The sequence below is a fragment of the Mesocricetus auratus genome, unplaced genomic scaffold (assembly GCF_017639785.1).
Source record: "Mesocricetus auratus isolate SY011 unplaced genomic scaffold, BCM_Maur_2.0 Super-Scaffold_100014, whole genome shotgun sequence".
NCBI classification, from domain to species: Eukaryota; Metazoa; Chordata; class Mammalia; order Rodentia; family Cricetidae; genus Mesocricetus; species Mesocricetus auratus.
Genome location: NW_024429197.1, coordinates 59977586 through 59998320, shown reverse-complemented (window position 1 = coordinate 59998320; position 20735 = coordinate 59977586). Strand labels below are relative to the sequence as shown.

Sequence of the window (20735 nt, the reverse complement as noted above, 5' to 3'; positions counted from 1 at the left end):
AATTCTACACTTTCCCCTGGACCATGTCTCTGTCTATTTCATTTTTTAGCAAATCTGAGCATATAAACAACATGAGGACAGAATCTCGTGTGACCTTCATTTCTTCTTCATAAACTGGGCTCATAGTAGGCAATTTTTCTGTAAGGATAGGAATCAATTACTAAAATTCTATCTGTAAATTTTATCGCAGCAGTAGTAGAGGCCCATTCAGGGGAAACAATTCCTATGTCATAAAAATCACTAGGGCAGGTCAGACTCCTGGCTAAGGATGGTGTCATATCTATCCTAAGTCATGCTAAGGAGATAGGATGAATACTCATGCAAGCCTTCAATAAGATAGCAAGTCCCTTTGCAGAATCCTTGCTCTCTGTGCAGTTCATACACAGCCCTCAAATAGGTCTGTTGGGTCACCACATCTAACTCAGAAAGGTCTAATTTTCTTTTTTTTTCTCTTCCTCTTTCTTTCAAGTGCTTAACGTTGTTTACTCTGTTACTTGGCAAGTTTTCACTGGTTCTTGAACTTTCCTCCCCACTCAGTGTCTGCTTAGAAATAGTATGTATATTTCTCTTCTTGCTCCATATACCTCCTCTGAGAAGTGCTGAGATTTAGAGCTCTACTGCTCTAGGATTTCTAGTTCAAACTCTAAAACTGCCTTTGAGTTTCTTCTTAGTCCTTTCTTAAAGTATCTGCTTAATCCTAAGTTCCCTAATATGGGACCCTGGCTTTCCCAAGTAACATTCTACAGGGAAACCTAAGAATTCTAATAGCAATTTTTTAGTTATATATTTCCTTTTCTGATCATCCCCATTCTTGTGATATTCTCTAAATTCAGAATGGAGGCTGACTTCTTTACTTGTTCTGCTTATGTTTTTCCTGTTCTGGTACAATTGGTCTTACCGTTATACATCAGAATGTGATTCACTTTTTAGGTCAGGTGCTTTGGTTTAAATAACATTGCCCTCCTAATACAAACCATGGTGAACATGAGTTTTCTCCATTTTTGAATTCACACATTGTAAATTCTTTCTTTGTAAAACATCACAGAATAGCTTCTCAGCCCTTTGGCTAAGAACAGGTGTAGTAAAACATCAAATGTTTTTCATATTGGAAAGCAATGCCTGTGTTTCAATGTGCAAGTTTTTGAAGGCAATAGTACATATGACATGCCCACTTCATAGTATAATGTTATATTATGTCTAGACCACACTTAAGCATCCTTGAGAATCATGTCTCATAGGTTTTATTACCATATTTCAGATTCTGTGTTTCTGAGTCAGTAAGTCTAGTACTGTTGCCAACATTTGCATTTTTAATATTTACACAATTGATGGCAGTGCTACTGATTCACATTCTGCACTTCTGACAGCATTATTATAAGCGAAGAAATATTTAATATATCCCAGTTAGAAATACCACAGTTCTAGTTATATGTATGCTGACTTTGTCAATACCGACTGAACCTAGTAGAGCAAAAGTACATATAAAGGGCAGTTTACAAGAAGGGCCCACACAGCATATTTATTATGATGTCCCTTCATCTGTTAACTACATCAAATGTCAGGGTTAAATGATAGATGTCACCAAGAACAAAATAACCAAGAAATATGATGGAAAATGATATTTTCTATTTTAATAATCATCATACTTCCACTGTAGCTCTAAGACAGAGAGGATATCCAGTAAACGTTCACAAAATCAAGAGTGGAGACAGTCAAGCTCGTTAGTGTTGCAATATCTCACAGAGACAATAATAGCAACAAACAGACCCTATATGAAAGTAGATGCCGTTTTCTTTGTGAATTCGAAGGAAGAGATGCATAGCTGAAACTTTTGTTGGGTTGGATGCTTCAACATTTTTCTGCCCAAACGTGTTTACACATTTTCACGGATGTTGAGTAACAATTATAAGCATGTTTATGCAGAACACAAAACATGCTTCCATTGGAAAAAATATTAATTCTGCTGAGAGTGGAAGCCTATGTCTATTATCTCAGTGCTTAGGAGAATGAAAGAGCAAAAGGCTAAGTTGAGGTCAGCCTGAAACTCATAGTTAGACTTTAGTTATGAACAACATATTGATCGTCTTGCCACATAATCTTTAAACAATTATCTTATAAAACCAATTTTAAATGATCTAATAAACCATACATATAGAGATCTCCCGAGTACTGATTTGAGAAATATACTGATGGTTTTGCTAATGCATCATTCCATAATATGGTTAGATCTTTCTATGAGTTCTGTCTTAGATTGGGTATCTATTGCTGTAAAGAGACACCAGGACCATGGGAACTCTTATAAAGAAAAATATTTATTTAAACATAGCTTATAGTTTCAGAGATTTAGTACATGGAGACATGCAGGCAGACATGATGCTGAAGATGAAGCTGAGAGTTCTAAATTTTGATGTGCAGGGAGCAAAAGCAACTATGTCCCACACTGGTCATAGTATGAGCATTTATGAGACCTTAAAACTCATTCCCACAGTGACACACTTCCTCCAATGAGGCTACACCTACTCCTCCAAAGCCACACCTCATTATAGTGCCACACCCGATGGGTCAATCTTTCATACACATGAAACTATGAGGGACATACCTATTCAAAACACCACAATATAAATGTCTATAAACTTGTATATTATACATGACATATTTTTATTAATTCATTTATTTAATTGATTTAGTGACTAAAGGATTAGCCCTTAGATGATGGGAGAATGTTATGCCTATATTATTTATAAATCTGAATTTCAAACACATAACCATTGTTAAGTATTAGTTCTTATGAATATTTTGAAAATAGGTTTAAAATGTATTTATTGTTTAAAGTAAAAAATGATAATTTTAATTATAATTTTTTCTTTTATTGTTTGTGTCAATAAGCATTTTTAATGAGACTATCGGGTAAGATAGTTCAAGCATTTCAGCAATCACAAATAATTTGAAATATACTTTTGATTCCAAAAACTGAAGGTTTTATTGAATGATCTTTAATACATTATTATAAACTTATATAGTAAAACACATATATACTTACCATTAATTTGAATTCATTTTTTTAATTTTAAGTTTTGAACATCACAGTAATTTGAATATCCTTTGATAGTTTTAGTTTGCCTACTTTGTTTTAACAATAAGCATGCACTATTTCATGACAAAAGTCAAACAGGCTCACTTAACATGCAAACTTAATATATTCACTTATTTTGTTCTGAAGTTTCTGAATATCTATAACCTTATTTTAATGAACAACTTAAAGGCAGCACTAGATCTATTATGAAATCACAAACATGAGGCAAAATGCTCTGAATCATTACTGTTGTTCATTTACTAACAGGAAAACCAGTGCTGTGCACTGGATCCCTCAGTGCATTAAGGAGGATAGCTTTCTGATCACGTGCAAATGGGGAGAACCTGGGAGGTTATGATACAGCATTTGACCATTAAACATCATGCTTTGTGATGAAATTTAAAATCAGAAGGTACTTGGGGTTATCCCTTATGCCCATTTCAGTCTGCTGTTGGAAAGCAAATGTTGGGAATAGGAAAGTGTCAAAGAGCTGGTGGGATGCTCATCACTTGAGTTTCAGAGTTTCATAACTTGTCTTCCATGTGAGAAAATCAATTGTCATTAAACTTTCCTATCAACTAGCTATTTTACTTTACAGATTATATGAGATTAAAAGCATCCTAAGAGTATATACATGCTTAAGTACTTAATGAGTTATTGATTGCAAATTTTTAATGTGAAAAAGACCCATAAGGAAGCCACTTAAAAGATAAGTGGACTTATCCTACAATTAGTAGACAGACTTGTGTATCTTGTTCAGTATGTGGACACAGCCCTTTGGTGTTCGAAACAGCCTGGTACATTCCAAGTTCTTAAGTCCTCTCTGTATTTTTTCTTAAATATAGATAAGTCCAGTAGGTAGCCTAATAATAATGGGAGGTATAACTCCCTGTCAGGTTCCACTACACACCTTCCTTAAGAAACAAACTTTGCAGTGTTCCCAAGGTCCCCTGGCCAACCCTCACAGTCTGATTCATGTCCTGATCATTGCATATCTGGAAAATATATATGTCTGTAGTCTAGAAAGCATTGCAAGAAAGAAAGGCATTTCCAAGGTTATGGGAGAGACTGAATTGGCTCAAATTTGATACACATTTAATGAACAAAAAATCTGACTTTATTGTAGTTCCTGGTCTGTTCTTTGGGCTTTTAAACTCATATAGAGCAGGAAATGAATATGGCTTACTAAGAATGGCCTTAACAGAGTTCCCGACTTCATGGTTAGGCTTAAAATTGACAGAAGGAAAACTTGGAAGATAATCAGTTGCTCTCTTCCATCAATCCCATGCTATCCTAAGGGTTTGTACAACACATGGACATAATTTGTGTACCTGAAACTAGATTCCTTAATTGCATTTTCCTTCATGCCAAGCATATTGTACTTACAATCTCTTAGACTGCTCTCACAATTTCACTCTGAAAAACATGCACAACATATAAATCATTACATTTTCTATGCAAAACCTAGCTTTTGACAGCTTTAGCACTGAACACTTACTAGAAGTCAGTTACGGCACTATACACCCAAGTGCAGCATTTATCTTAATAATGTTAGTAATACACCTTTGTTATTCATTTAGAAAGACTTCACAGTATATGTTATAAGATTCTTATAATGTGGTAACAGTGGCAACATCTCAACATTTAAGTATTATTATTTTTGGCAAACTGATCTTCTTATAAGTGCCCTTAGATAATGCCATGCGAGAAAGTTAAGGACTACAGGGAACATGGGCCTCAGGGTGTAGCACAGAAAGTGGTACATGCATTGCGTAGCACTGTCCTGGTATGCGATGTCTTTGCTTCTGTCAAAACTGCACATCACGTTATAGCATAAACTGTGGTCCACGGATGACTGGATGTCAGGGCACACACATAAAAAAAGAGCATATAGACTGCTCCAATGTTGTGGGAAGTTAATAATGGGGGAACAATACGTATGTGGGGACAGAATATGTGCATGAAATCTCTTTACCATTCTGAAAGATTTGCTGTGAAAGAAGTCTTGAAAAATAATTAAATTAAGAAGAATTTCATTTTCATTTATTTATTTTAATTTTTACTATTTAAAATTTCACATATATTTGCTCATACTCTTCCTGTTCTCATGGCCAACATATCTTTCCTACCTACTGAAATTGTTCTTTCTCTCAAAAAGAGAAAAAACTAAACTACAGCAACATCCCTGCAAAAAAACACAACACATGAAACTATAACAAAAAACTTATGAAGAAAAGTCTGAAGTTCTTGTGTGCTGGTCACATAATCTTGCACATGAGGCTCAGCAAGTGTGGCTGATATACCTAGTCTGCATTGGATAAAAACAATTTTCTCTCTCCTAGCAGGTATGAATAGTAAGTAGCTTCCTGGATAGTGGTGGGATTTTTCTCTACTTCCCCATCCTCATTCTGGGATTGTTTTTTGCCAGGCTTGAATTTTTGTAGGTCTTTGCAAGCTGTCAAAGTCCCTTTGATTCCATGTGTATCAGACTTGTTGTGTCCGGAAAAGGCAGTTTCCTTTTGAGTCACCCACCACGTCTGATTCTCACAATGTTACCTCTCCTCTCTAGAAAATATTCCAGTCATTCAGGGAGGGCAGTTGTGTTTGGTGATTTGAATCAGAATGGCCCCCATAGGCTCATGTGTTTGACTGCTTAATTCTCAGTTAGTATAACAGTTTGAAAAAGATCAGGAGGTACTGACAGACTTGGAGATTTCAAAATCCCATGCCATTTACAGAGACCTGTAAGACACCCAGTCCTTCACTCCACCTCTATCTCTGTGTCTAATTTGTGGATATAATGTAAGAGCTTAGCTACCACTCCAGTGTCATGCCTTTCTTCCTCTAACCCTATGGAACAATGAGTCCTCAAATCACAGTATTTCTTTTATATACTTTTTGGTCATGGTGTCCCTTCATAGCCATAGAAAAGCAACTAAGACAGGTGGTCTTTTAGGGACGAATGCTCTCAAGTATTGTGCTTAATTGCTGTCCTTATTTTTGATATTATAATGTGTTTGTTTGCACAGTCAGAGTACATTTGCCCTAGAGATCCTATCTTAAAATGTGACTACACTATCTCAAGGGATAAGCACAGGAGAGAGAAGACATGGAGTAGATTAATTAGCAACAATTCTTTTTTGTTAGAAATTTAAACAATCTCTTAATCAGATGGCACACTACGGGAGACATGACAGGAACAGAAATCCTCTGAATTGATAAAGCACGCATTACTGGCTACTTTCATTTTTTTCTTTTTGATTGAAAATAATTTTTCCATGTAATATATTATAATTATGGTTTCCCTCCCTACTCTTCACGGAAACTCCCAATATCCACAGCCTTCAATCTCTATGCTTCTTTTTTCTTTCTCTCTCTTTAGAAAATAAATGGGGAAAAACTATAAACAAAAAAAAATTCAGTAAACAACAGTTGTAACAAACAAAGGAACGAACCACTTTTCGATATCTAACCTCATCTTCTCCCGGGGCCACAATCTGCTACAATATCTTATCTACACCCCTGCTGAAGAACAGATGAAACAGAAAAGTATCTTCAGACAGTTGAGGCAATCATACTGCAGCTGAATGAGAGGAAGCTTGCAAGGCCCAATTGATTCTGACATAGAGATTAGAAGCTCTTACCAACATGGCTAAATGAAAAAAGAAACTTATTTCGAAATGGGCTTTTCAAAATAGCTTATGAGGCCTTATAATAAATTTTTAAAAATACACCTTGATTTTACCATACATGCTTGCAAACATATGTAATTCCTAAACATGGGCGGTAGAGGCAGGCAATACCTGTGAGTTCCCAGCCAGGCTGGTGTAGACAGGGCATTTCAGCCCAGGCATAGCCACCCAGTGAAACCTTTCCTCAACTGACCTCTGTGCACATTCATATTCATTCATATCCTTCCCCTATACAATATGTTTCTAACATTACTATTACTTTTACTTTGCTCTCTATAACATAAACACTAGACAATTGATAAATTTTGTAAGTTTCACTAGACATAGAGTTGTTTAAACATTATCTACTATTTCCTCTAATGTTAGTATGTTACCCTCCTTTTATAAAATTCATCCACATCCTCTTAAACTCATAAAGACATATATAAAATCATTGATAATTCATAGAAAGCTGTTTTGTATTTAGAAATATTTTTCTAATTTGATTCTAGAGAACAAGATAAGACAAAAAAAAACATACCAAAGATATATAAGCTGAAAAGTAAAACAGAGATTGTTTAATACAAAAAAACTAAAAGTGTACAAATCTAAATGAGTTCAAAAAGGCTTCAGGGTACATCATCAATAAAGAAAAAAATCACTTCTGTTTCTATGGAAAATGAACAGAAATGGACTGTGAATCAATTTTTTTAAAAAAGAATCAAATACTTGAAATGTAATATAAGGTTTTCATAATGAAGACTCTAAAATGATAGTTAAAATTTCAGAAGAAATTCTTAGGCAACCACATTATGTTCAAAAGGTGAAAATGTCATTTGACATTAAATCAACTACAGCTTTTCTTCAAAATTTCTACTACATTTACATCAAAATAACAAATTATCTTTAGAATTACACAGGATTGCACAATACAGATAAATCAAATTAAGTTTTGAAAGAAAGTAAACAAATTGAGAAAACTCCAGAGACTGTATTTGCAAGTTACATACAGCAAAATTTGACAAGCATGAAAAGCACTTAAGTGGAGCTGTGGAGTATTACAGAATGGAGAGTACTTCACATGAAAGAAAATTGGCCTAAGTTTGGATCTTCAAAACCCATTTGCAAAGCTGGACTCACTTGTACACCTCTGTAATAGCACTAGGGAAGGGCATACACAGGGATCACTGGTTATGCTGGCCAGTCAGCCTAGCAGGCAAATAGCCTACACATTCACTGAGAATCTATATGAAAATAAGTTGGTGGCATGGGAGAGTTAGTTCAGCTAAGAGAACTTGTTGCTTCTAAAGAGGAGCCAGGTTTGGTTTCCAATTCTCAAGGGCCACTTCATAAAACACCTGTAACTCCAGCTTCAGGAGGATCCGATGCCATCTTCTGACATCCTTGGGCACTGCAGGAAAGTGGTGTACAGATATATCCAGGTAAAAAAATTTTTTTCTATTCTATTTTTTTTATTTTCCAGTTTAAATTTAGATAAGAAACAAGGTTGCTTCACAAGTCAGTTCCAGGTCCCTCTCCCTTTCCCTCCCCTCCTCCCGTGCCCTTCCCCCAACCCCCCCCCCCCGTTATCCCCTCATTCCCCCAGGGAGGGTGAGGCCCTCCAGGTAAAATTGTATACACATAAAATAAAGTAAAGATCTTAAAAGAGGTAGCTAATTGATTCTCCAGGTTTTAACCACAGGCCTCTGTGCTTACATTTAAACACCACTTATCTGTCAAAAATTACAAACAGAAGAAAAAGGGAACAGAAAATTTGGAAACATACCATCCCAAAGAAACATAAGATAGCAAAAAGGCTGAAACAAAACACTCAGCATCATTAACTATTAAATATATGCAAATTAAAGCTATAATTAAGTTATTGCTTCAAAGTTTGGGTTGGTGAAATGGACTGATGATCAAGGAAAAAGTAGTGAGAACATGGTGATCTGGAACCCTTAGACACTACTACTGTCAATATAATATGCCATAGACAATTTGGGGTACTTTGGCAGTTTCATTAAACTTTTAAAAACATACCTATCAGAAACACTGTGAATTCCAATGCTGGTTACTTTTTCAAACGAAATATAAAATGCAGCCATGCGAACACTCATAAGTGAAGTATCATAGCAACCACAGATGATGATAGTCAAAATCTAAGCTCAAAGTCTCCTTGAATAAGTCAATAGATAAACAATTTTCACAACCAATACATAGTGTGTATTATACACTTCAGCATTCATTAGAGAGTAAACAGTTCTACAGAAAGTCAAGCTGAGATATCAAAATAATAATGGTAACTTAAGGAAATCAAATAGAGCATATACTTCACACAACTTATTATTTTGGACAAAAAGATTGAAAGAGTGTTGGAAAGAGAGTTCTTACATGGTGAAAAGAAAAATGTGGGGTTAATGTGCATTTTCATTATTGCAAAGGGGGCATGACTTTCCTGTTGAGTTCTTAGTCTAATACATTAATTTTAGACATAAAAGATTCATTTAATCATTTTTATATATACTGCAGTAAAAAGATAATATTTACCGTCAATGACTACAAGGTGATAAACATGTCACCTATTCAAAATAATCATGGATGAGTAAAATCAAGTGTCTATTTTTCACTTGTGAATTCACTCACCTGTTTTAAAGTTCATTTAATACTAAGACTTTTCTTTGCTGCACTGAAGCAAAAGTTTGAAGAAACTAGTGAGAGAGAAACAGCAAACCAAGGGCTGTGAGTTATACATGTCAAGAAGAAAATCTGAACTATATATAATATAAAAAGTACAGACTATCTAGGGCAGATATCATCTCTGTCACCAACTTTTAATCTGCATCCATTTCCAGAAACCTTCTGCAGTTTCTGTGAAATTAGGGCAAGGGCCAACTTAATTGTTAGTTCACCAAGATTTTCACAAAAATCAGCATTTAAAAATATTGTTAATTTTAGCCATTCTGACAGGAGTAAGATGATATCTCAAAGTTGTTTTGATTTGCATTTCCCTAATGGTTAAGGATGTTGAACACTTTCTCAAGTGTCTCTCAGCCATTTTACACTCTCCTATTGAGAATTCTCTATTTAGTTCATTCCCCCACTTTTTTAATGGGATCCTTTGGTGTTTTGGAGACTTCTTTCTTGAGTTTTTTGTAAATTTTGGAGATCAGCCCTCTGTCAGATGTGGTGTTAGTGAATATCTTTTCCCAGTCTGTGGGTTGCTTTTTGTCTTGCTCAACTTTGTCCTTTGCCTTTTAGAAGCTTCTCAGTTTTAGGAGTTCCCATTTATTAATTGTCGATCTCAGTGTTTGTGCTACTGGTGTTATGGTTAGGAAGCAGTCTCCTGTACTAATTCTCTCAAGAGTATCTCCAAGTTTCTCTTCTAACATGTTCAGTTTGGCTGGAATTATGTTGAGGTCTTTGATCCATTTGGACTTAAGTATTGTGCATAGCAATAGACATGGAACTATCTGAAATCTTCTACTTGCCAGCATCCAGTTATGCCAGCACCATTTGTTGAAGATGCTATCTTTTTTCCATTGTATAATTTTAACATCTTTGTCAAAAATCAGGTGTTCATAGGTTTCTGGATTAATTTCAGGGTGTTCAATTCGATTTCATTGGTCTACCTGTCTATTTTTGTGCCAATAACAAGCTGTAAAGTTGAGAATTGTTCTTTCAAGTTCTGTGAGGAATTGTGCTGTGATTTTGATGGGAATTGCATTGAGTCTTACATGGGGAAGAGCCTAGATCCTGCCCTGGATGAAATGACAGACTCTGGAGATCCCCCCCAAGGAGGGCCTCACCCTCCCTGGGGAAGGATATGGTGATTAGGTGGGGGAGTGGAGGGAACTGGTGGAGGGACAAGGGAACAGGGGTGAGAGAAGGAGCTGGAATTGACATGTGAAGCCTGCATGTTTCTAATTTAAATAAATACATATATTGAGAAAAAATGGGAAAAAATTAAAATCCCATGCAAATTTTGTTGCAGCTAAAACTGAAGACTGAAATGTTTGTATTGCCTGCTCCATTCTAGGGGTAGATGTGATTGGAATGGTAACATTTTTTAAATACTTTTACAAATAACTAATTATCAAAAAATCGATGTGCAATATAATTCATATAATTGAAATCATGAGAATAACACAGCCCCATCCTTTTACTATACAATTTTCAACATTATGATGGAATGAAGCTACATGAATTATGTTAAAATTAAGCATGAATTTTGCACTTTCATCCTTTAAAAGTACAATGTTTTTATTAATTATAATATAATTAGAATAATATATGCAACTTTCATATTCACCCCACTTATCCCCTTAAATCTTGCTAGTCACCCATCCACTAACCCTTCCTGAATTCTTGTACTCTTTTTAACTTTTACTTATTATAACCCACTAAAACCAGTTTCTGGCATCCATACACAGGGTTGTGGGAAATCCATTGGAATATGGTCTACCTGCCAAGGGCTACACTCTTAATGGAAACTGATTCTTCCTTTCTCCATAAACCATCAATTGTCAATAGCTCCTTAGCTATGTCCATTGTTTCCTGAGACCATCTCTCTTCCTGTTGGGAATGATACCTCGCTTGATTTGTGTAGGTCTTGTACCAGCATTGACAGCTCAGTGAGTTCACGAAAACAGATAGGTTGTCATATCCAGAAGACACTGCCTCACTTTTAGTCCTTCCTGATGTCTGACCCAAACACTCTTTTTATGTTCTCTTCTGCGATGGTTCCTGAGCATTATAGTGGGTGTTAAGTTATACACACCCCATATTGTCAAAGCAGAAACTCATGGGGGAGATTTTCATAATGAATGAACTCCACAATTATTCCTTGAATTTTATCAGTAGTTTCTTATTGTTTTAACTACTTGCCACTTTACAAAGAATTCTCAAAAGTCTGAGACAAATACTGCTCTGAGTATAGATACATTAATTTGAGGATAACGATATCATGTCACTTAGAAAAATAACTGAAAGAATATATATATTCTTTTCACAACATGTTTGTCAGCAGGGATGAGCCACAGCTTCCAGAAAACAGGGTGATTGGGAAGGTAATGGTCTAGACTCTACGGTGCAGTCTTTTGCTATGCTTGGTAGATAAGGAATATTACTTTCAATTAGGATATTTAAATTTATGTCACAGACATGAAAATAGAGTCCGGTGAGACATATAGAGAGTATACACTTATTCAAGTACCAGAAATGTATGCATTCTCACTCTGTACCACACATCCTTCTGGTGGATAAAATGCTATGGGTGACACATATTATCATGTCTGCAACAACAAACATAAACTAAAAGTTGCAAAAATCACTATCTCTATGTGAAACTTAGAGAAAAGGAAAAGCAAGCCTGAGAAGAAGAGGGAGAAAGTCAGAAAAAAAGGACAGTGAGGAAAAGTGGGAGAAATGGAGGGAGAAGAGAAAATGTATTTTCAAAAATAGAAAATTTAAAAGTAAATTTAACTTTTAGATTGTGACTCTCTGTCCAAATCTTAATGCTGTATAATAATATTTTTGTATACTGTGAATATTTGTTACTTGAAATGGTTTAATAGAATGTGGAACAACCAATAGTTAGGTAGGATTTTGGGAGCAAAGAGGTTGCTGTGAAGAAGGATGGGGTCACAGAGTTTACATCAAGAAGCAGAGGAAACAGCATGGCATTACAAAGTAAAGGTAACCAAGATAAATGAAAGAATGCAGATTAAAACATATGGGTTAATTTTAGGTATAAGAGTTAGTAAAAAAAAACAAACCCAGGCTATTGCCTGAGTTTTCATAATTAATAAAAGTCTGTGTGTGGTTACTTGGGAGCTAGCTGGTGGGACAGGAAAGAGTGCTTACAAATGCTACCCAACACCTGGTCATGTGAATCCACATAAGACCTGAGAAAGTTTTAAAAATTGTTATAAACAGAAAAATGGAGCCCAATACAGCTTTCTGGTATCATGTCTCTCATGTCATTTATAGTTTATAGACATATCTCCTGGAAGCTCCCTGTGTACGTCAGTTACCGGTGTGTCATGAGCTGATTAACCTGCATGGAAGGTTCATGGTTTTGCTCATACAGACAGAAAAGGCTACAGACACCCAGCAAAGCATGTTCAGACAGAAACAACTTTTAATCAGGTTACAATGTGCTTAATAATGTGTGGAGGCTTAAGAAAAAATGGTTATAGACAGTCATAGAAAAATTGAACAGTTTTAAAATAATAAGATATTTTTAAAAATTTTTTTATTTTACTTTTAAATAGCTTGTTTTACATGTCAATCCCAGTTCCCTCTCCCTCCCCTCCTCCCGCACTCCCCTTCTCCCCCAGCCTCCCACCCTATTGCCAATTCCTTCCACATAGGGGATATCTAGAGTCTGTCATTTCACTCAGGGTAGGGTCCAGGCATTCCCCTAAGAGTCCAGGCTGAGAGAGCATCCCTCTTTGTGCTATGGGCACACAATGACTGTTTGTATTCCAGGAATAGACACTGATCCACTGCTCAGGGCCCCATAAGTTGCCCAGGCCTTCTCATTGACACTCACATTTGGGGGGGTCCAGATCAGTCCCATGCTGGCCTCCCTGCTTTCGGTCTGGGGTCCAAGAGCTCTCCCCTGTTCAAATCAGCTGTCTCTGCTGGTTTTGCCAGCCCATTCTTTGCCAATTTGCTCATCACTCCTCTCTCTCTGTCACTGGGTTCCTTGGGTTCAGTTCAGTGCTTAATTGTGGGTGTTTGCCTCTGCTTCCATCAGTCACACGATGAAGGCTCCCAGATGGTTATAGACATTAAGTTCATTATCAGGAATGGGCATTCGAGGTGGTCTCTCCACCATTGCTTAGCTTGCCAGTTGGTGTCATCCCTTTAGATCACTAGAGGTCACTCTGATGCCTGATCTGTCTTCTAACCTATGATTCCCTCTTCCCCCTATTCTACCCCCATCCACTAACATCTTTAAAGAGAAAACAAAGTAATTTTATAAAGCCACATAAGGAAGGCAAATACATAGTCTGTATCCTGTGCCTTGTTAACTTTGAATTTTTAAATGCTAATGTACAAATTCATGTATCTCTGATGAGAGACATTGGATTATGGAAATGGTTGAACTAAGCTACCCAAGAGATTTGAGAAATGTCTTAACTTTAAAATGGAAATCACACAATACATTGCACTGGGGGAGAGGTTATGCTTTTGTTTCCATGGGATATGTGAGGTTGTGGATTCCTTCCAGATTAATAGAGATCAGATTTGACTAGAGGGTTTCTGAGTATCTTAGCTACAGACATGGGGGAAAAAGCCAAAAAAGACTATAGGTCAGGTGACATGTAAGCTAATCCTTTGACATGGAAGGAGCTGTGAGATGAGATAAGACTCAATAAATCTTGTTAGCTACAGAGACCACCATGACTTATTAGTAACCTGCCTTCATTTCATATGGCATGTGTAGAAATTTATATTACACCTTCATTATATAGGCCAAACAGACTTAGAAAGTTGTCAGATGCCTTTTACCTGCTCAAACATAAAACAAAACAAACTAAAAAAAATTAACACACATGTACACACAGCATATTCCATACTTGTACTAATGAAGACATGCATGTCACATTTGAAAGTTTTTTGTATGTTTCCAGAGCAAGGGAACGAGACACAAACAAACAAACAAAAAAAGGAGGTTCAGGTGATCCAGCTTCTCAGAGTGCTTATGTTGTAGTTTCTTCAGAATTATGTACCCAGAAGAGTTTTAAGGCTGCTGGATAAAATGGTTCAGCCCTCATCGACTACTCCAGCCTAGACATTAGATAAGCCTTGCACTTGTACAGAGGTAAAACAACAAATAATACAGCTAACTCTTCCAGGACTTGACCATTATCCCAATTTTCCCAGAGTCTCTTAGAGATTCCAGAGACCCCAGACATCAGGTAGAAGTCTAGAGCACACAAAACCCACATTCCCAAGAGTTAGAGTGAATGATTTTTAGTCATTTGATGGGTTGTAGATATTTGTCTTCATTTACAGGGGTTGGTTTGAAGTTGTTATTGGTCATAGTCAGGAAAAAAGTTAGACAAAGGAGTTAGAGTCAAGGATCTCTTTCTGAGGAAAAAAATTGCAATTAGTATGTAAATGAGATAAAGGTATGGATTGTTGAATCTACTTTTAAACAACTGCTAGATTCAAATATTTTACATTGTTATGTATTATATTATAACAAATTTAAGTTTATTTTTCTTGTACTATATAAATGTTTCTATTCTTGTTTAATGTATTGTACCTGTGCAGCTCATTTAAAACATCTATGTAAAATTTTAGAATGCTATTTAGGATAATAGATACAGGTTAGTAATCATCTATAACTATCAAACTTATAGTTATATATGTTTTTCAAGAATATACAGAAATATGTTTTAGACACATAGGTGATCTTCAAACACTTTAAAGACCTACAGAATATGTCATGTAAAATATTTTTAAAAACATAAGGCTTTTCTCAACATTGAGATATGTCTGGTCCTGGTGGCATCAATCTACTTCAAAAAAGGATGATGGCATCTAAGAACTCCATATGGAGTTTGCTTTCTTTATGACAAAAGCTAGCTATTTGAACAAGTATCTTCCCTTGCCTCAACTGTTGACAGTATGCTGTCCAAACTGTGTCAGCAGAACACAAAGAAAAGTGACTGCTAAACTTCGTCAAGACAGGGTATTCAAATCCTTCAAATTATTCTGCTTCACAGACAAGTCTGTTAGATAGTTAAGACTGTAGGATAAAGATGGATGCCCCAAAATGACAGAAGAACCTTGAGTGACTGTCCAGGCAGCCAGCTCTTCCTGTCATTTCTAGATTTTTTAAGTTGCTTGCTGTGAACTTCCTGTTTTCTAAGGTAATATTATATTCTTCTGGGGTCTTTGATAGCGTTGAGGACTAGACAGTCATAGTTAAAGATATTAGTTAGGATAGAAGGTAAATTAGGTGCAGAGGTTAGGACTTATTAAGATAGAATAAATACTGGAATGTTTTCTCCAATATTCCAAATACAAATTGACTCTATGTTTTAAAAGTAATGTCTTACCTGATCCTGATAGCTATTCTTGTTGTTTATAGGTTTATTATGTTAGAGCCAAAACTTTCTGTTTTATTTAGAAATAAAAGGAGAAATGTTGTACAATAATCTTTTGGTACACTGTGAAGATTTGTCACTTGAATTGGTTTAATAAAAAGTTTTGAATGGCCAATAGCTAGACAGGATTTTCAGGGCAGACAGGATGCTGGGAAGAATAAGGGCAGAGTTATGGAAGTTGCAACTTAGATGCAGAGGAAGCAACATGGATATTAAAAAGTAAAAGTAACAAAACCACATAAAAGAACATAGATTAAAAGATATGGGTTAATTTAATCTGAGGGCTGATTAGAAGCAAGATGAAGCTATTGGCTGAGTTTTCATAGTTAATAAGAAGTCATTGTGTGGTAATTTAGGAGCTAGCTGGGGAGACAGAAAAACCTACCTACAGCTTCAGACAACTTGGTATCCACCTCCCATTATGTTTTACATACAGCTTTACCTGACTCTCGTCAAAAATCCTAGAAAACCTACTCTTGCGACGGAAATTGCTTATTTCTTGGTTTTTCAGCCCGGAGAGTAACAGGTTCCTTTAACTGGGAAGAAAAAGCATGATTTCCACATTTATATCTAGTCTCCTATAAGCATTGATACAGATGAAACAGCTAGAGCTTCTGAGTCTGCATCAATTATCTTCTCATAATATTTCTTTTGTTAGACTTTTCTTTAATGTGTCTGTTACAGATCTTGTTTGTGACTATAGATGGTTGATTATGATACAATTTATCAGGCACAGCTTATCTTCAGTAATAATTTACTGTTGTGAGTTTTCATCTGTGTTTTCCAACCTCTGGACCACAAAATTTCTTCTTTACAGATTCACATATTTATCAAGGCAAAATCACCCATCACACGGCTGCCACTGTCATGATGAAATACCATATGCTCGCAAATATGTATGATTATCTAAGTAATACATTTTCTCTCTTTTGAGAAAGATTACACCACAACTACTGATATCTTTTATAAAAACGTTTTACAAGCTTGATGTTAATTCAGGCCGCATAATCCTATTTTACTGCCACATTGGCCAGACTTCTACTCTTTGAAAACATACCCTTCCATGTAAGTCTGCTGCATAGCCTTAATTATTTCTCATTTTTCTGCTTAGAATTGGGTCTTTCCATAAAACTCCTCAATTAGCATTGAGGTGACTCACAAAGTATGTAGTGGCATCAAGTAATTTCATCCTCCACACTTTGTGTATTCATAAAAAGGATCAAAGCTTTATGGTGGTTACATACATAGTGTTTAGCAGAAGTCTTCAGTCAGCATCATACCCATTTTTGGTTATTTTGATGTTTCCATTTAGTAACATCATTTCCATTTTAGACACTAAGTTCTGAAAGAGGAGCAGCCTCACATTGAATATCTACTCACTCCCATTTAAAGACTATATTCTTATTGTACTTTGGAATGATACTTGGCATGAACTTTCACTATCTCTGACTGTCTTCTAGCATTTGCTTGAAAGTGCTCCCTTGAGAGCATACACACTGACCTCATCAGTTGACGTCACTGGAAACAATTAGTCTCCTTAGTAGTTGGTTAATGGATGCTGTTAGACAGGAGGCGGGGATGACATAATTGTATCTATGGCAATGTGCATAGCATGACAATAAGGAATTTCTGCAGGCACTGAAGAGGAATGAGTGCTGGGTGGAGTATACAGTGAATTTGGGTGTTCCTTTTTATAGCAGAGCTGGTAATTAGGTTGAATAGGGATAAAAATTCTACTTTAAATCTAGAGATGAATAGGAATTCATCTTACTAAAGGAGAAAATTCATGCACAAACTAGGTGGAATCATAAAACCCTGTTGGGAATATAATGGCCCACATGGGAAAGGCTGGCCGAATGAACAAAGAGCCTTGCTTTTTAAAGGAGAAGGGAAAGAGTGTGCTGTTTCTTTAATGTTTAAATGATGTTTGGAGGCTTGCTTCTCCTATCAGACTTAATTTTGATTGCCTTTAGAAAATCACTAAGGACAGAAAGGATTTAATCACATGGGAATGCTGTGTTGTTTCATGCTTGTCTGTTTCTTATGTTTAGCAGAACAGACTTGGATAGAACTTGGTATATATTTGTTAAGTATTTCAATGAATGTGTGAATGAATTGAAGTAAAGGCAAGTCACATTAGAAGAAGGTAGTCATTATATCATAGTAATTTAATGTACATTTGTGCACACATGGGAGAGTGCATATATAGAGAGAGGGGCTAGTAAGAGAAGGCAAGCAGTGAGAAGAATATAAAGGGGACACAATTCAATAAGCCCTCATATGGGAGAAACCACATGGAGTCAGAAAGTCAAAAGAAGCCTTCAAGGATGACATGATATATGAGATCATTTTGGAAAATTAGATTGCGATAGACAATTTAGGACAATTCAATGGTAGAATATTTGATACAGAAGGAAAACACTGAGAATTTTAAAAAGTACATGCTAGAGTACGAAACAAAGGGTCCTGTGATGTTTCTATTTGTTCCCTAAGTAATCGTCTCTCTGTTCCTGGTATCTAACCCTGTTGGTGACCATGGAGTCTCAAATACCAGTTAAACAAATATTCTCAGTTTGAAATGTAAGCATGAAGTTTACTAGGCATATAAAGTTTGTAAATTCACAATTTTTTCTAAGGACAGTATTTTCTTTATAGTATGATACCAATATTTAACTTAACTTGTTCATTTAAGAATTATGTGGGAAACACATGAGCTACAGCAAAATAAAATAATGATTATCATCATAATCATAATCATCATCATCATCAGTTAACCATCTTCTTTGTGTCAAGAACTTGTATGTTTTCAGTCTACAGAAGTTAATACTGAAGGTAGTGGCATTTAAAAACACATTTTTCGTGACAGTAAATAACTGTAAATTAACTGTGAATACAAAACAAGCACTCATTAGTTACCTGAGTACTCTGTAGAGAAACAATAATGTTCTAAGTAAAGAAGAATTTTGTGATTAAAATGTAACAGCAAAGTTATCAGGAAACTTAAAATTTTAAAAAACTTTAATGAAGAGGCATTTCCTAAATTAAAATATGTCTCATTATTTATTATTGTTAACTATCCCTACTAATGAGAGACATATAGTGATACTCCTAAAGTTAGACTTTATAGAAACTTTTACATCATCAGAAGTTACTAAAACTCCTCCCTCAGGACTCCTCTTTCTTAATATCAGAAGGGGTTATGCAAAGTCCCAAAGGACAAAAGAAATCAATAGTCCTAACACAACTTGAAGACTGTGAATCACAAGTCTGACAAAAATGAAAAGATAACTATGGAGAAACAGTGACATTTTGATCTGGGAGATAATCAACAGCTGTATAACTGGAATCAAGTCCATCTCATGCATAGTACTATAAATCTAGTCAACTTCCTATATCTGGAGAGAACACAGACTTCAGGGGACAACCTGCTACTGCTATTTTTTCTCAACCAATATAATCTGTATTTTAAAACTTATCCTTACAGATGTATATAAACACAGCTCGTGCTCCACATCAAAGAAGATTCTTTCTGTATTATATGGAGACTGAGATAGGGATCAGCTGTTTAAATACAGAAAATACATGGCTGAGGGATGCTAGCCCCACATGGTACAACTACAGAGTAGTCCTAGGCCTAAGGACCAGGGAACATCATGAACAAGGTAGCAGAAACATTGTAAGAGCCACAGTGCCTATATATACATATGTTGGGGAATATTGTCCTCTAGACATAAATTGGGCATTGCATGTATGAAATTCAGATCGTTGACTTGAAAAGATTTGCACAGCAACAACAACAGTCAACATGCCTGTGTGGATGTGGGAAACGTCATGAATCAAGATCTATCTCTAAATGTAGAGTTAGAGGCAATCAATGGTTGCTGACAGAGGAAGAATCTGTTCTTTCCAGGGAGGTTCTGATACTTTCCCTGTTTTAGATTCTCATCCCTAAACACACACATATATGTTCAACATTGAATAGTATTAATATGCTATGTGTATATGCATATGTATACACATATAACAAGAAGGAAAAGGAGAGATCATGAATTGACAGATTGTGGGCATTAGGAGATTTGAGTATGGAGAAAGAAAGGAGAAAATGCTGTAAATATAGTCACCAAATATGAAATTAATAAAAGTGAGCAAATAAAATCTGTCCTTCATAAAACTTTCTGGAAATCTATGCATTTTCTCTTTACATATATATTAAAATTATGATATCCTTATTAAATGTGAATTCCTTTTCAGGAAACTTAATCCCAAACAATATTAAGTTCAGGGACAATCTATTTCTCTGAAGTAATTTTAAAAATGCTTTATTGCAATTTTTATTTTCATAATTTATGTACACATTACCATATACTCTGAACATTTTATGATCAACATTTTACAGATCAAACATTATTTCCATTTATAGTTGCTGTCACATTTGTGTAACTTCCACAGATATTTCCTTCTAAATCTCTGACAGCATTTGTGCATTAATGCTGGTTTATGGGATTATAGCAAAGAAAACATCATATACTTCATTGTTTTTCACATATTTGCATTCTTTTAGGGCTTTTTTTTCTTGAAAGCCAGTGGAGACAGGGAAGCCTCTTGTTCTAGACAGCAGAAAAATTCTAAAGACACAGGGAAGTATTAGGAAGTAATACCAATCAAGGCCAGCTATACAAGACAAGGTGTAACAGGAGATGAATTGTCTAAGCCAGTGGGCCCTGGGTGATTTTAAATGATTTCCAAACTGGTTATGTCTCATGCTCAACATCATAAATAAAGCTGTACACATGAAAGCTATAGCATCCTTTGCTTGTAAGTTTAGAAAATATGCAGACAACACATTTGCTGAAAACCAGCTTGGGA

General features: G+C 35.7%; 1 protein-coding gene across 50 annotated transcripts in view; it reads right to left on the bottom strand.

Annotated features, from left to right (window-relative positions):
• Ptprd (protein tyrosine phosphatase receptor type D) overlaps positions 1–20735 on the bottom strand; it is a 2190171-nt gene that overhangs the window by 1814377 nt on the left and 355059 nt on the right. The gene's annotated exons all lie outside the window — the stretch shown is intronic.